At 44.8% G+C, this 15350-nt stretch overlaps 1 protein-coding gene across 1 annotated transcript in view; it reads right to left on the bottom strand.

Annotated features, from left to right (window-relative positions):
• Positions 1-15350, bottom strand: part of CAMTA1 (calmodulin binding transcription activator 1) — an 888226-nt gene that overhangs the window by 517904 nt on the left and 354972 nt on the right. The gene's annotated exons all lie outside the window — the stretch shown is intronic.

Below are 15350 nucleotides of genomic sequence, written 5' to 3'. Positions count from 1 at the left end.
TATTCCAAAGCACAGTTATTCCATCTCAGACTAACACACTCTTGACACCAAGCCTGACAAGAACATCATAAGAAATGTAGAGGCCAGTATCATTCATGAACATAGATGCAAAACTCCTAAACAGTGGGGGAGGGAAGGACTGGAAGTTTGGGATTAGCAGATGCAAACTGTTATATATACGATGGATAAACAACAAGGTCCTACTGTACAGCATGGGAAACTATATTCAATATCCTGTGATAAACCATAATGGAAAAGAATATGAAAAAGAATATATAAATGTATAACTAATCACTTTGCTGTATAGAAGAAATTAACACAACATTGTAAATCAACTGTACTTCAATAAAATTTTTTACAATAACTTTAAGTCTCAAAAGAGAGACATTTGTAACACATATAACTTAAAAAGGATCAGTATCTAGAAAATACAAAGAATTCCTACAAATCAATCAATTACTAAAAGATAAACAATTCTCACTTACATGTGGAATCTAAAACAAAACAAACGAACAAACATAACAAAGCAGAAACAGACTCACAGATACAGAGAAGAGATTGGTGGTTCCCCAAGAGGAGAGGGGTGGGGGGCTGGGCAGAATAGGTAAAGGGGATGAAGAGATACAAACTTCCAGCTAGGAGATAAATAAGTCACGGGGATGTAATGCACACATAGGGAATACAGTCAATAAGTGTAATAACTCTGCATAGAGACAGACGGTTACTAGACAGCATTGTGGTCAATCTGTTATGTATATAAATGTCAAATCACCATGTTTTGCACCTGAAACTAATATAATATTGTATGTCAACTACACTTCAATTAAAAAACAGAAAAAGAGGGCTTCCCTGGTGGCGCAGTGGTTGAGAGTCCGCCTGCCAATGCAGGGGACGCGGGTTCGTGCCCCGGTCCGGGAAGATCCCACATGCCGCGGAGCGGCTAGGCCCGTGAGCCATGGCCGCTGAGCCTGCGCGTCCGGAGCCTGTGCTCCGCCAAGAGAGAGGCCACAACAATGAGAGGCCCGCGTACAGCAAAAAAAAAAAAAAAAAAAAAAAAAAAAAACAAAAAAAAAAACAGAAAAAGAAAAGACAAACAATTCAGTAGGGAAAAAATGGCAAAGGAAATGAATGGACGGTTTACAGAAGAAGAAAGCCAAATGGCCATTAATATACACAAAAGCAGCTCAACCTCGCTGGTAGCATGAGAAATGGAAATTAAGACCTAATGAGATGGTTCATAATCTTCGGGTTGGCAAAAACGTTTAAGTCTGCAGTGAGAATATAGACAAATGGGAACTCTCACACGGATAGTTGGGAGCATTAAGTCAATACAGTCACTTTCAAGAGAAATTTGACAATATCGGGTGAGTTGAAGATGGATGCGGTCTACCACCAGGCAGTTCCAGTTTTAGGAATGTGGGAATATCTACACACACACACACACACACACACACACACACACACACACACTATTTCTAGTTCACTTAACTGTATATAGAATTCCCTTGCATTAACATATATGTGCTGGTGTTTCTCTAAGGGGTGTGTGCGTGTGTGTGTGTGTATGTGTATGTGTGACAGAAAGAGAGAGAGAGGGAGACAAAGGATAAAACTTAAGAACAACATTGCAAGAGGGTACTGGATGGTCTTATTTAGACAAAGTTTTAAAATCTGTAAAACAATGCTATGTATTGTTAATGAATGCATAAATATGTGATAAAAGTTATAAAAAATAAATTGGAATGAAAAATACGCATCAGAATAAATAACAGCATCCCTGGGGCAGGAGGGAGGGAAGTAGGAGCCACGTGTGTGTGTGTATGCTAGGCTTTACTTCTTTTCAAAAATACCAAATGAAATGAGGCAAAGAGTAAGATTTCATAAAGTTGGGTGGTAAAAAGCTGTAACTGTAATATTCTCTATATTTTTCCATAGGTATCATATTATGAACAGTCAAAAATCCATTTTATTATTTTTTTAACATCTTTATTGGAGTATAATTGCTTTACAATGGTGTGTTAGTTTCTGCTTTATAACAAAGTGAATCAGTTATACATATACATATGTCCCCATATCTCTTCCCTCTTGCATCTCCCTCCTTCCCACCCTCCCTATCCCACCCCTCTAGGTGGTCACAAAGCACCAAGCTGATCTCCCTGTGCTATGAGGCTGCTTCCCACTAGCTATCTATTTTAGGTTTGGTAGTGTATATATGTCCATGCCACTCTCTTTGTCCCAGCTTACCCTTCCCCCTCCCCATATCCTCAAGTCCATTCTCTAGTAGGTCTGCATCTTTACTCCCATCTTGCCCCTAGGTTCTTCATGACCATTTTTTTTCTTTTTTTTTTTTAGATTCCATATATATGTGTTAGCATACGGTATTTGTTTTTCTCTTTCTGACTTACTTCACTCTGTATGACAGTCTCTAGGTCCATCCACCTCACTACAAATAACTCGGTTTCATTCCTTTTAATGGCTGAGTAATATTCCATTGTATATATGTGCCACATCTTCTTTATCCATTCATCTGTCGATGGACACTTAGGTTGCTTGCATGTCCTGGCTACTGTAAATAGAGCTGCAATGAACATTTTGGTACATGACTCTTTTTGAATTATGGTTTTCTCAGGGTATATGCCCAGTAGTGGGATTGCTGGGTCATATGGTAGTTCTATTTGTAGTTTTTTAAGGAACCTCCATACTGTTTTCCATAGTGGCTGTATCAATTTACATTTCCACCAACAGTGCAAGAGGGTTCCCAATTTCTCCACACCCTCTCCAGCATTTATTGTTTGTAGATTTTTTGATGATGGCAATTCTGACTGGTGTGAGATGATATCTCATTGTAGTTTTGATTTGCATTTCTCTAAAGATTAATGATGTTGAACATTCTTTCATGTGTTTGTTGGCAATCTATATATCTTCTTTGGAGAAATGTCTATTTGGGTGTTCTGCCCATTTTTGGATTGAGTTGTTTGTTTTTAATATTGAGCTGCATGAGCTGCTTGTAAATTTTGGAGATTAATCCTTTGTCAGTTGCTTCATTTGCAAATATTTTCTCCCATTCTGAGGGTTGTCTTTTCATCTTGTTTATGGTTTCCTTTGCTGTGCAAAAGCTTTGAAGTTTCATTAGGTCCCATTTGTTTATTTTTGTTTTTATTTCCATTTCTCTAGGAGGTGGGTCAAACGGATCTTGCTGTGATTTATGTCATAGAGTGTTCTGCCTATGTTTTCCTCTAAGAGTTTGATGGTGCCTGGCCTTACATTTAGGTCTTTATTCCATTTTGAGTTTATTTTTGTGTATGGTGTTAGGGAGTGTTCTAATTTCATTCTTTTACATGTAGCTGTCCAGTTTTCCCAGCACCACTTATTGAAGAGGCTGTCTTTTCTCCACTGTATATTCTTGCCTCCTTTATCAAAGGTAAGGTGACCACATGTGCGTGGGTTTATCTCTGGTCTTTCTATCCTGTTCCATTGATCTATATTTCTGTTTCTGTGCCAGTACCATACTGTCTTGATTACTGTAGCTTTGTAGTATAGTCTGAAGCCAGGGAGCCTGATTCCTCCAGCTCCATTTTTCATTCTCAAGATTGCTTTGGCTATTCGGGGTCTTTTGTGTTTCCATACAAATTGTGAAATTTTTTGTTCTAGTTCTGTGAAAAATGCCAGTGGTAGTTTGATAGGGATTGCATTGAATCTGTAGGTTGCTTTGGGTAGTAGAGTCATTTTCAAAATGTTGATTCTTCCAATCCAAGAACATGGTATATCTCTCCATCTATTTGTATCATCTTTAATTTCTTTCATCATTGTCTTATAATTTTCTGCATACAGGTCTTTTGTCTCCTTAGGTAGGTTTATTCCTAGATATTTTATTCTTTTTGTCACAATGGTAAATGGGAGTGTTTTCTTAATTTCACTTTCAGATTTTTCAGCATTAGTGTATAGGAATGCCAGAGATTTCTGTGCATTAATTTTGTATCCTGCTACTTTACCAAACTCATTGATTAGCTCTAGTAGTTTTCTGGTAGCATCTTTAGGATTCTCTATGTATAGTATCATGTCATCTGCAAACAGTGACAGTTTTATTTCTTCTTTTCCAATTTGGATTTCTTTTATTTCTTTTTCTTCTCTGATTGCTGTGGCTAAAACTTCCAAAACTATGTTGAATAAGAGTGGTGAGAGTGGGCAACCTTGTCTTGTTCCTGATCTTAGTGGAAATGCTTTCAGTTTTTCACCATTGAGGACGATGTTGGCTGTGGTTTTGTCATGTATGGCCTTTATTATGTTGAGGAAAGTTCCCTCTATGCCTACTTTCTGCAGGGTTTTTATCATAAATGGGTGTTGAATTTCGTCAAAAAGCTTTCTCTACATCTATTGAGATGATCATATGGTTTTTCTCCTTCAATTTGTTAATATGGTTTATCACATTGATAGATTTGCGTATATTGAAGCATCCTTGCATTCCTGGAATAAACCCCACTTGATCATGGTGTTTGATCCTTTTAATGTGCTGTTGGATTCTGTTTGCTAGTATTTTGTTGAGGATTTTTGCATCTTTGTTCATCAGTGATATTGGCCTGTATTTTTCTTTCTTTGTGACATTCTTGTCTGGTTTTGGTATCAAGGTGATGGTGGCCTCGTAGAATGAGTTTGGGAGTGTTCCTCCCTCTGCTATATTTTGGAAGAGTTTGAGAAGGATAGGTGTTAGCTGTTCTCTAAATGTTTGATAGAATTCACCTGTGAAGCCATCAGTAATCCATTTTAAATAAAGATCTCTATAGTTTGTATATTGACAACTTTTGTCCATCCTAGGATGATTTTGTAATCTTAACCAATTTTAACTGATTTGTCCAGCTTTGATTTAGTTGTCTTTTTAAAAACGAGATCTTTTTTTTAGCCAGGGTTTTCTATTACTGACATACTTTCAACATTTTTCAACTATGTTGTGTTTAAGCAGATTTCCAAATATTTTTTCACAAAGACAAGTGACAGCTCCAGAAAAGGACAAAGGGGCGACCAGTTTAATGTAGGAGTGTCCTGAAAAGAACAATATCATTATAGATGTTTTTACCATTGACAAGTAGGGCAGAAGTACTTGTCTATGCCATCTCTCTTGGTCATCCAGTAATCACAGACATCATTGGCCCTTTAGCCCTAAATGTACTATCACACAATTAACCAGTGTTCTTCTCTTAGTTCCATTAATCAGCCTATGTAAAGGTGAAACAGACCTTACTGGCCAAAACGCTGCAGAAACAAGTAACAATTTCAATTCTCAGTCTGTCCCTTTCCATTTCTCCCTGGCTTCCAAAGGTGCAAATATAAGTTCAGCACTTCCTGTGGGGTCTGACCTCCAGCCCAACCCAGCACATGACCCGACGGGCCAGTCCTGGGCACGGGACCAAAGACTGGATGCTATGGGTTGCCGGCTCCACAGCTTTGGAATTAAGAAAGTGCCAGGCAGCATGAGGGGTGCCAGCTCAAACACAGGCCATGCTGGCAGCCAGCTGCCTGCCCATCAAACCCCTAGCACTTCTCTAGAATCCTCCGATTAAATAAATATTTGGCAAAGCACCATTGGCAAAAATGATAATAAATTCGACTCAATTCCCACCACCGACTGGCAAACTCCTTCAACAACCCAATCCAATCTGTCTGTGTCAACTTCCAAGTAGCTAGTCATGGGGCCAGCTGGGGCCTGTGGTATCCTCGTAGCTCTGAGTCAGTATCTTATGCCTTGTTATTTGACAAAAATTCTGAGATGAAATGCACGACAGACTTGACTTCTACACTAGGGTCAGAATGAGGAGGAACGCATGGAGTGGGGGATGGGAAAAGCTCTACTTTGAGATACCCTTCGCTCCAGGGCCCTGCACCCTGCTAGACTCACACTGTAACAGCATCACGAGAAGAGTCTCCACCACCTCCCACTCACTCAACAGATATCACTGAGCACATACTAGGCGCCAGGCCCTGTGCTAGCAACTGGAGACATGGCTGTGAATAACGAAGATACTCTCCCTATAAAACAGAACGTTCAGTCTAAGGGGAGGACAGCTGTACCATCACCGCCAATCTGTTTCCAGGTCTGCTTTTTCCCCAGGACCCTGTCTCTCTGTGGCCTTCAGTTGCTACCCTTGTTCTCACACCCCAAGTATCCCAGAGCCTAAACGTGAAGCTGGTGCCCTCCTCGTTCCCAATTAGCAGCTCCAAAATAGTTTTCCTGCTTCCTCCCCCAAACCCCAGTTCCTTTAAGGTGGGTGCCACTGTATGACGGTTCCTCCCTTCTCATTGCTGCCATTACAGACCTCCTGGCCATCCCGCTTGCTCTGGTCTATTACGCCTGGATCATTCTCTGCCTCTCCAGTCCTGTGTCTGCTGTCGTTCTGGGTGACTTCAACGTCCGTGTGCTGACCCATCCCTCCCCTGGCCCCTCAGCTCCTCAACCGCCTTCCCTCCACCCCAACCCTGGTCACCCTCTCCTCCAGACACCAGTAATGGCAATGCCTCTGAAGCTGCCACTGCAGACTTTCTCTGACCAGCATCTCCCGTCCCTCTAGCTCTCCTGTGCGGGGACTGACACCCAGCACTTCTTGGGTTAAGGAAGACTTCCAACCTCACTCTCCATCACCCCCGTCATGGCCTCACTGCTCTCCTCTCCTGGATTAGGGTGTGTTGTTATATTTCCTCCTAGACACTCTGTCCACTGTACCCCTCTCCCTGCATTTGACTGGAAGAAGAAGGAGAGGAAGAAGAAGGAGGAGGGGAAGGAGAAGAAGGGAAGAAAAGGAAGGAAGCGGGGGGAGGGGAAAAAGGACACACCAAACACTGGAACCGTGTCCAGTGCTCTGTGTCCAGACAATGGCCCATTGCTGGGAATGGTCCAGGCAACTCTGCCGAAGAGTTTCAGGTAAGATCCACAACCCCGCGCTCCTTCCCTTCCTTGTAAGTCCACTCGGCCGCACTCAGATGACAAGATCACATGTCCTCACCCCTCAAACATCCAACAACACTTTTGTCCCCCACCACCCAGACGAGACTTGAGTTTACATTTCTCTGAGAAAATAGGAGGGTTCCCCCACAATATTCTATCCTGATCACATCACCTGCCCTTCCTGGCCCTCTTTCCTGACCCAGGAGGGAAAGCATCCCTGCTCCCCTCAGGGGCCGCTGTCCCCCTGGGCACTGTTCCGGCCCTTCCTCAGGGACATTCCTCTCCGATTATCCTCCCTCTGACTTATCAGGTCTTACCTCTCTGATGGGTTATTTCCAGCAGTATTTAAATATGCTCTAGTGTCTCCATATTATTAAAAACCCTCCTTGACTTCATACCCTGTTCCAGGTACCAACCCATTTCTCTGCCCACCTTCACAGCAAGACTGACGGAAGATATTTCACTGTTACAACTTCTCTTTCTCTCTGTCACCTACTCGTGTCATTTAAACACGCTGTCTGTGCCACCAAAATTGACATGTACGTGGCCACATGTAATGGTCACTTAGCCTTCAAACAACATGACTTTCAGTAAAATGTGACACTATGCCTGCACCATCTTCCTTCTCTGTTTCCAGGATTCTGCCCATGGTCTCCTGATTTCCCTCCTCCCTTGCTAGAGATCATTTTCAGTCTCCTTTAGTCCATTCTTCCCTGCTTAACCCCTAAACTCTGTCACACCCCATTGCTGTAATCCGAGACCCATCTCCCTACCTCACTTCCTTCGCAGGTTAACTACCATCCCCTGACTTTAAGTATATCTGTGTGCTGATGCTTCCAAAGGTGTATCTCCCCTCCTCACCGGGAGGCTCGTATATCAACTGCCTTCTTCCTGTCTCTTCTTGCAATTGCCTACTAGGCACCTGAAACTGAATTTATGCTACAGAGAGCACTTGGTTGAATCCCAATCCTCTCCCCTCACTAAATGGCACAACCTCCCTCTCCATTCCTCCAGTGAAAAGCCTTCCCGGCTTCTCTTTCTCTCACCAAACATCCAGTCCCCCGGGAACTCTGTCAGCTCCCCCTCCGCGATACACCCCTGCCCGTCTTCCCCCCTCCATCATCAGTACAGAGCCCCTGTGTGGTGCAGCCCCTCTTCTCCCTGGAGTCCTGCCCCAGCCCCCTAGCCGGTGTCTTGCTTCCTAAAATCCATTCTCTAGCAGGAGAGAACTGTAACTTTTAAACCTTGAAAACTAAATCTCTGGTGTGAAAACAAAATGGAGCAGCCACTTTGGAAAACAGTCCAGCAGTTCCTCAAAAGACTAAATGCAGGGTCACCGTGTGACCCAGAACTTCCACTCCCACATATACGCCAAAGGGAACTGAAAATATATGTCCGTGGAAAAATGTGTACATGATGTTTACAGAGCCAGAAAGCGGAAACAACCCAAACATCCATCAACTGAAAAATGGATACACAAAATGTGGTCTATCCATACAATGGGCTCTTACTCAGCCATAAGGAGGAATGAAGTACTGATACGTACTACAACACGAGTAACACTTGAAAGCATCGTGCTAAGTGAAAGAGGCCAGTCACAAGAGACCACATTTTATACGATTCCATTGATATGTAATGTCCAGGACAAGCAGATCTGTAGGGAGAGAAAGTAGATTCATGGTTGTGATGAAAACTGATTGCAGTTCTAAAATCGACCATAGTGATGGTTGCACAACTCCATAAATATACTTTAAAGATCATTAAAATGTACATTTTAAATGGGTGAATTGTATCGCATGTGAATTGTCTCAACAGAGATGTTGTATTTAAAAAAAAAAAAAACAAAAAAACCTAAATCAGATTTTATCACTCCCTTGGTTAAAACCCTCCACTGCACTACAAATAAGATCTAAAACGCCTTACTGTGACCTACAAGGAAACACGTGGTCCTGCCTCCACAACTTACCGCTCTCCCCAGGGCTCACTATACATCAGAAAACCTGGTCTTCTCTCCATCCCTCAAACAAATCAAGAAACCCCTCTTCAGGGCCTTTTGAGTTGTTCCTCTGCCTGGGCCATCCTTCCCTCTGATCTTTGCATGGCTGGTTTCTCCAGTTCCCCCCGGGTAGAAGTTCAAAGGCCACCCGGGGCGGGGTATCCAATGTTTCCAACACAGAAACACATGTAAACTGTGTTGCATCACCTCTTTCTGTCTTCTTCATTGCTATCGTCGCTACTGGAACCTAAAGTATTAATCGTTTATGCACTTACTGTCTCTCCCGCAATAGAGGTCAGATCTGAGAGGGTAAGAACCTGACTCTCTTCTGTGGCCCTCCATCCTCGGCGCCTGGATGGAGGAAGCACTCAGTGAATAATTGTTGCACGAATGAAGGAAAGAGATCAGGGAAGGCTTCCTGGGGGAAGTGACGGCTGAGTACTAGAGGATGAGTGGGGGCTATCCAGGAGAACGGGTGGAGAAGGAGTGTCGCTGGAAGCAAGAACGAGATGTAAAAGCCCTCGGGGAGAGAGTGCACAGCATGTAGAGGACCTGAAAAGTGGAAGGGGTGGTCGGAGAAGGGCAGCCTGGAGCCAGATTAGGCTCTGCCTTGTAAACCAAATTCAGGAGGTCGGATCTCGTGAAAGAGCAGTGGGAAGGTATTCTCATGTGTTAGGTAGGAAATGACATAGTTAAAATGGAGCTTTAGAGGGGAATTCCCTGGAGGTCCAGGGGTTAGGACTCTGTGCTTTCACTGCCGAGAGCCTGGGTTCAATCCCTGGTCACGGTGCGGCCGGAAAAAAAAAATGGAGCTTTAGAAAAATGATGCTGGTCTCAGGAGAGAGAATGAATTGAAGGAGGGCAAGAGAGGGAACAGGGAGAAGAGGCTTTGCAGCAAGACGGGAAAGGAAATGATGGAAGCCTGGACTAGGACAGAGAGAAGGAATCTCATTCTAGGTACTTAGGAGGGAGAGTCAACACGAGGGTGATGGATTGGGTGTGGGAGCTGAGAGACAGGAGAACTCAAACGGATGGAGCGTGTACTGCGGTAGAGAGCTCAGGAGGGGAACACACGGCAGGGTGGGGGGATGTCCACGCAGAGGTGCCCCTGTCCAGTGGGCTCCGGTTCTGAAACCGGGAGAGGCGCCTGGGCTGTCAGTAGAGACTTGGGTGTCATCATTAAAACTAAAGCCGTAAGAGGCAATGACACTTCCCAAGAGAAGATTTTTCAAGGAAGGAAACAGAGCCTTAGGCCACATCTTGAGTGTCACAGACATTCAAGGGACAGGCTTAGGGACAGGAGCTCGCTGGCAAAGGTAAGAGAGAAAGCAGCCAGAGAGTCAGGAGGAAAGCCATAGCGTGCGGCACCGCAAAGGAGCCGCAGCTGCTGAGATCGGCGGAGGGGTGAGGACGGAGGACCAATGGGTTTGGCAACCGGGAGGCTGTTGGTGGGAGCATCTTCAGGACCGGCTTACAAGGCAGAGACAGCCAGTGGGAGGCGATGTCAAGACATCTGGGTGAGGGGCAGAAACGGAGGCAGATCACACGGACATCTTACAGAGAGATATAGGAAGGAGGTATAATGTGTAGAGTTGAGTCATAATAGCTCACAGCTAACGTTTACTGAATTTGCATGGTGTGCCGGCACCCTTCTAAGCACTTGAGAGATACTGATCATTTCATTGTTGGACAACAGCCTGATGCAGTAGGCGCGGCACGGTGAAGCCACTGCACATGTAGCCAGTGATGGAGGGAGAGGCTTATGGGGTGCAGAGCTCAGGAAGACAGAAAACAATGGATCCCTCTCTTGGATTGCCAGGGTGGGGACAGCCGGGCAGTTGGTAACTGGAGGCGTAGCTGAGGACCCTGGTTTCATGTCTTCATTTCGGTTGGAGAAGCAGGAAGTGAGGTCATTTGCAGAGAGTGAAGAGGTTTGGGTTACCAAAGTGTGAATTCCAGCTCTACTGGTTTATATGTTTTTCTACATACATTTTAAAATAAGTATATGGAATACCTTATTGATATGATGCATAAAATAGACAACTGATGGGAACATACCGTACAGCACAGGGAACTCTACCCAATGCACTGTGGCAACCTAAATGGGAGGGAAGTCAAAAGGGAGGGGGTATCCGTATGTGTATGGGTGATTCATCTGGTTGTGCAGTGGAGGCTAACACAACATTGTAAAGCAACCATACTCCGATAAAAATTAATTAAAAAAAAATAAAATAAGCATATGGAAAATACCCATCACTTTGACTTTTGCAACTAAATAAAGTCAAAATTTGAAGGGCCACTTTCCAAAGTCAAGGGAACATCACCGTTTACCCTTTGCTGGATCCCTACTGGTTTCCTCCCCTGAACTCCAGCTCGCCCTGGTGATGAAGAGCTGACACCCTTGGACCCAAACTATGTAAATCCTATTGAAAACTGAATGGCATCGTTATTTCCTTTACAAAATACCTTCAGAGCCTTATACATTCTTTAATATTTTTATTGTGTAATACTTAACACATAGAAGGACATATCTCTGTATATGTAAATTACAAAGTTTAAATATTATAAAAGACCCATTAACCCACCCAACTTAGAAACTAAAACATTCCACGTAAAGTCTCTGTGGGCATTTCTCTGGGATCAAAAGCCCAAGCAGAGAGATAACCACTACTTTGGTTTTTGTTTATAATTCCCTCAAAACGTTTTTTTTGTTTTTTTTGTTTTTTTTTTTGCGGTACGCGAGCCTCTCACTGCTGTGGCCTCTCCCGTTGCGGAGCACAGGCTCCGGACGCACAGTCTCAGCGGCCATGGCTCACGGGCCCAGCCACTCCACGGCATGTGGGATCTTCCCGGACCAGGGCACGAACCCATGTCCCCTGCATCAGCGGGCGGACTCTCAACCACTACGCCACCAGGGAAGCCCAGACTATCCCTCTTTTTATCCATTCACCTGTTGGGGGATACCTGAGTTGCCTCCCATTTTTAGATATTATGAATAAAACTGCCAAGAACACTCTTGTACAATTGTTTCTGTGAACATATATTTTCATTTCTCTTGGAAAACATCCAAGAGAGAAATTGCTGAGTCATAGATACGTATTTAGCTTTATGAATAAGGACCTACCACGTATCCTTCCAAAGTGGGGTCGTAGTATTTAACATCCCCCCCAATAATGGATGAAGCTTTCTCTGATTCCCAAATTTGTCCACATTGGTGTCCTCAGTCTTTTAATATTTTATTTTAATTCCTTGGCTGGGTGTGTCGTGTATCTCACTGTGCTTTTAATTTGCATTTTCCTGTACTATAGATTTCTTTTTAACTGGAGTATAATTGCTTTACAATGTTGTTAGTTTCTGCTCTACAGTGAAGTGAGTCAGCTATATGTATACCTGTATCCCATCCCTTAGATTTTTGACAGTTGTTGTTACCTTTCATCACACTAAGGTTTCCCTCTCACTTGTTGAAAGTTTTTATCACTAACATGTGTTAATTTTTGTCACATACTTTTTTTCTGCATCTCATGATTTTCTCAGGGACGAGGGAGGTGATTGAGAATTTTTGCCTTAAAAGTCTCCCTCTCATAGTTCCTGCTGGTCACAAGCCACTGGCGACAATAACAGAAACAAGTAAATGGCGGTGGTCTTATTGTAAAGGAATATTGTCAAAAATGTTGACAGTATGACTTGGTTCAGATAATCTGAAATTGTAAATGGTCAGTTCGCCACAAAATTACACACTGGCCATAGAACTGCCCAAAGGACAGACGTGACAATTGGTGCCTATACTTCTGAAATCGTCTCAGTCGTCAGGCTTAGCAAAGCTGTCGGCAGCTTGTGACAAAAATGTCTTACGCTAGTTTGTATTTGTCATGGGGCCTCTTCAGCCTTGCAGACAAGGTCAGCACCCTGTACTATCCGTGGTACACCTGAAGAGTCCGTGTAGGTCCCAGGGAGCTCATTTGGAAGGGAATTCAGTTCAGATGTCCCCTCCCTGTCGAGACACCCTCTCTGGTCCTCGTGGGCCTGCTGGGGACCTTTCTCTCTGTTCCCAAGTATGTATTTCCATAAATGCCCTTCCTAAGTCACCTTGTATCTAGACATTGATGTGTCTCCTTCCTCCACTAGACTCTGAACTCCTTGAAGACAGAGACAATCTCTTGTTCCCATCATTATGTCTCCTTTGGGGAACAGAACTGGACCTGGAGGAGGTACCCAGCGCACATGGAGCTGAGTGATGGAGAAGTTGGTGGAGAAACGAGGTCACTTGCTCTCACGCACATGTGGGAAAAACTGGACCCGGAAGACGTGTGGTCTGGAGCTGGGGTACAGCAGGCTGTGGAACCCCAGCACCTACAGATGGGAGTCTCAGGTGGGGGTTACTCTCTGGGTTCTATCCATTTATCTTCTGACTCCAGGAAACGGTACCCCTAAACTATATTAGTGGGTGGACCCAGGCATCTCCTGCATTTTTCACTGCTCTCTCCTACAAGAACTTTTCAAAGTATCTCGCATAAGCCCAACCTAACTCTGCGTAGTGATGCTACAGAGGAAACAAGGATTCACTAGCAGGTGGTCAGAATCCCCAGTGCCCTGGCTGATTTCGAGCCCAGCATCTCCAGGTATGTCTGGGACACCTGGCACCCCAGGAAATATCTGCTGTGTCCGGGGCCATGTAAGAAGTCAACGGCAGGATTGTGACAGCCTTCAGTCTTGTCCCAGGTCACCACCCCACCATTTAGGGGCTACAACTTACCTCCCGCCTTCTGATGGCAAGTGCACATCATCCACGAAATGCACCCAAGACTCAGACCTCCGTCTCACCCCGAGGGGCCCCAAGCCGAGGGAAGAGGAAGAGGGTCACAGAGCCCGGGCCCCAGAACCCACTGTGCCCTCACGCAGGGACCCAGCTGGGAAGGCGTGGGGGGCAGGGCAGGCGTCCAGTCCCACCCACCGCACACCTCACGTGGACGGTCCACTGGGAGGAAGAGAAGGCAGGAGCTCTGGTCACTCACCATCCCCACCCCCTTCCCTCCCCTGCTGGTCCAAGACCTTTCTCCTCACACACCTGACTCCTGTCGTCTGGTTTGTGTTGTTCCTTCAGAGGGTCACCTACAGTGGAGGGAGAGACGAAACGTCGCTCACTGATGGGCTGGGGGTCTGTCACTTCCTCCCTCTCTCCCTTCCCCTAAAATGACCTTGTAAACAGGAAGCTCAAGTTGGACAGAGGTGTGTGCCTTTCCAACAGTGGCCTAAAAGGCTTCCAATCCAGGCTTCAATTTGTCTCCTTCTACCAAGTGAGAAAGATCGCTGCTCCCAATGTAGATTGTTGGGTTCTACACTGGAGTCAAGTTTCCTAAGTCGTGGGGATTTGGGGTTTTTCCATGAATACAAAATATTTCCATTGAAGGTCTACCTTTTTTTTTCATTCCAAACACTGCAAGAGGCAGGAGTGGGTTCAAGACATTCATTATGCGTCTCTCACGGTCCCTCACCCGGCAGAAGTCTGATAAATCACTGCAATTCAATACCAGCGCATCCGCCCAACTTGCTTCCAGTGTCTATGAAATGACCTCGAGGTTCTCACCATTTCTGCTGCTGATGCAGTAGGCAGATTTTACCAACAAGATTTAGGTTCACAGCTGGTTTTCAGAACAGCTTAGAGTCAAAAGACTCAAAATACAGAACACAGCGAATGGGTTCTTATCAAAATGTCAAAATCGATTTTGCCAGAAAACCTTGGCCTGAAACATCTGTGAAAGGTTAGGGGAGAGCACCAGTCCCTCCAGCTCATACAGACGCCAAATTAATCAGGGCAAATGGAACGTGACAAAGCAGCGTGAGGCTCCAGGGTTCTCCGGAACCCACCCAGTCTCTCTCCCGAGAGGGAGCTAGTCTCGGGCTTTGCAGCTGGAAGGCGCCCTGAGAGGCCTCCAGGGAGGCAGAGATGCTGCTGGGAATGGAGCAGAGGGAAGAGCCACGCAGGCGTGGAGCGCCCCTGTCCCTAGAGGGGCTTGGAAACCTCAGAGCAGGGACTGGACATTGCCGTCCTTGTCAACTTGCCCCTTTTCCCTGCACAACGCAGAGGTGGCCTTGACACAGGCAGAGGGGAAGAGTGAGAGTGCCAAAATATATAGATATAGATCTATCTCTCTATATCTCTCTATATATCTATATAGATAGATTAGATCTATCTCTCTCTATATCTCTATATCTCTCTATATATCTATATAGATAGATTAGATCTATCTCTCTATATATCTCTATATATCTATATATAGAGAGAGAGACAGATATATATATCCAGAGGAAGACTCCAGACACATTCTCCTGGCAGGCAGCATCATCTGTCAAAAAATAGACCTGGGGGCTTCCCTGGTGGCGCAGTGGTTGGGAGTCCGCCTGCCGATGCAGGGGACACGG

The sequence above is a fragment of the Phocoena phocoena genome, chromosome 1 (genome assembly GCF_963924675.1).
Source record: "Phocoena phocoena chromosome 1, mPhoPho1.1, whole genome shotgun sequence".
Lineage (NCBI taxonomy): Eukaryota > Metazoa > Chordata > Mammalia > Artiodactyla > Phocoenidae > Phocoena > Phocoena phocoena.
This window is presented reverse-complemented; position numbering and strand designations above follow the sequence as displayed.